The sequence below is a fragment of the Meles meles genome, chromosome 2, assembly GCF_922984935.1.
Source record: "Meles meles chromosome 2, mMelMel3.1 paternal haplotype, whole genome shotgun sequence".
Lineage (NCBI taxonomy): Eukaryota > Metazoa > Chordata > Mammalia > Carnivora > Mustelidae > Meles > Meles meles.
The window spans coordinates 106,362,927-106,365,790 of record NC_060067.1 but is presented as its reverse complement, the minus strand read 5'-3'; positions in this window follow the sequence as shown (position 1 = coordinate 106,365,790).

The following is a 2,864-nucleotide window of genomic DNA, read 5'->3' as shown; positions in this document are numbered from 1 at the left end:
CCCAAGTAGAGGAGCCCTGCCTGAGGCCCTATCCCAGGACCCCAAGGTGAGTGAATACCCTCTAATATCCTGAGACCTGATTCCAAAACAACACCTCAACACTACAAGAAAATAAACTACAGATTGATAACCTCCAAGGAAGTAGATAAAATATTCTGTAGCAACATTTGAGCAAATGGAATTTAATGATATATCAAAAGGTTAAAACATCAATAGTTAAGAGGGAATTATTACAGGAATTCACATTTGGTTCAGGATTCATAAATCAATAAATGTAACTAACCATATTCACCAACTAAAGAAGAAAAAAACCATATGGTCATCTTAATAGATGCATGGACAGGCATTTGACAACATCCTACATCATGAAAATATCTCAGTCACATCCCAATTTGGTAAAGTGAATTTATAAAGAGTATATAGATTATATTATAGTCAATGAAGACAACATGAATGCTCTTCTCTTAAGATCAGAATCAAGGCACATAGGTTCACGCATCACTTCTACTCAACATTGTCCTGGAGGTCTGGTCTTGATACTAATACAAGGAAAAGGAATAAAAGGCATTGAAATTGGACAGCAAAATGACATAATAGCCTATACAGGAAATTTAGCATAAAATGCTTTTTAAAATTGCAAGATTTAAGCCAGTTTTGCATAAAACAGTATACAAAATCAATATATAAAACAATTACATGTCTATATACTAGTAATGAAAAATCATAAACTGAGATTTAGGGCACGTTTTGCATGGAGCACTGGGTGTTGTGCAAAAACAATGAATACTGTTACGCTGAAAAAATAAATAAATAAATAAAAAGAAAAAAATATTATTAAGAAAGCATTGAGTATAGAAGCACTGCCAGTATATCAGACCAAGGACTTCTAAAAACCTGCTCTTTTGATAAAAACAATGTTAATGTAGCAAAATTTGTTAAACTTTTCCAGAACTCTAGAAATTAGCCAAGGGCCTGCAAAAATGCAAAGACAAAATGCAAGAAAAATGGCTGAATTTCATAAAAAACCTTCCTCTCTTCTTTAGGAATGGCAAAGAGGGAGCAGGAAATGTCAGAACATTTTGCTAAGGACTCTGGGGTTGTAGAATAAATAACAGAAGCATTGACAAATTGGTGGAACACTGCCTTTCAAAAAGTAAATAGTGTGATAGAAAGTCCTTTGAAAAGGTAGTATTAGATTTTAGCTTTATCTTTTATAGAGTATAACTACATGAGTTCCAATGTAAGATATTTTTAGAAAGGCTAAATTATATTTAGACACTAAAACAATTGCTTATGATTTTTAAATTAATTATCCACATCAAATATTTTGTCTACATAAAGCTGTGACTCATTCTATATATAATAATGGATATAATAATGGCTTTAGGCAGCTAAGATACTTAAATATCAATTTATAAACTCACTTATATTAACCACATTCCAAACTATTTTGTCCTCAGGCAAAACAGTAAAATATTTACTGAAAAAGTCTTTTTTAGAACAGATAATTGTTTATTGGATATATTGCTGTTTTGCCAGCTTTACATTTTATTTTTATCCAGTGGATAGTCTAGCTTAGAAGCTCCAACTTAATCCTATTTGTTACCACAAGAAACAGCCTGATTTGGAGTTCAAGGATCTAATTATTGTTATTATTTTTACTTTAAAATAGCTTCCTACAGGTTTGCAATTCAGATCAATTGTTTAAAGTTCTGAAGGACAATAACAGGATAGAGTCTTGATTATGCTTGCTTTCTGAAGTTTTTATTGTTAAAAATCTAAAAAGCTGGAGGAGGGTGGGCTCAATATATTGAATTTGTAACACATTACACTCGAGGAGATACGGACCTGGAATTAAAACTCAACTTGACATTTCTAAACTTTATTAAATTGACTATCAGTCAGCACATCCTTTAGAACAGAACATTGTCATTGAATATGGCAAACTATTTTGGTTTGGCATTTAGAACTCAATTACTTTGGAAGGACATTTATCCATAGTTTACTGATTCATTTGTATTTTGTACCCAAAGATATCATGGCTATGGCTTAAGATATCAGAAGATATCATGGCTTAAAAAAATGAACTCCAGGGGCGCCTGGGTGGCTCAGTGGGTTAAAGTCTCTGCCTTCGCCTCAGGTCATGATCCCAGCCCAGCGTCCTGCGATGGAGTCCCCTATCAGGCTCTCTGCTCAGCAGGGAGCCTGCTTCCTCCTCTCTCTCTGCCTGCCTCTCTGCCTACTTGTGATCTCTGTCTTTCAAATAAATAAATAAAATCTTTAAAAAAAAAAAAAACGAACTCCATTCCTACTCTGTGTTGTTTATTACATGCTCCTCATCATTGAACTTACATTTCTGAAATAATAACTTTTCTGAAATTAGTTTTTCTTTAGAAATATAGTAAAGCACTAATGTACTTAATTCAGAAATTAAATTAGTGACACCATGAGAACTCTCTTTTAGTGCCTGCTCACATTTAGGTAGTATTCAAGTGGTATTCAAATATTCAAGTAGTATTCACCCTTAGGAAAATAGCCATTTAGTTCTATTGCTCTATCAATAATTGAGTTAGTTATGTCATTATTTCCATAACAAGACGTACTAATAAAATCAGGGGTTGTGTTGAATGCCCAGGGAATATATGGTTATGAACATTTTCTTCATCTCAGATCTCTTGAACAAGTTGGCCTTCTGAGCATTATAACATTTTACTTCTGATTCTCTTTGAATGCAGTCCAAAATTTTTATGGTCATTCTTCTTCAGAAGTAAATAACACCATCACATAAACTAAAAGGAAACAAAATTTATGTCTGAATTGAAAAATAAACCAAAATAGACATTTTCCTTTTCCTGTGATGTTTG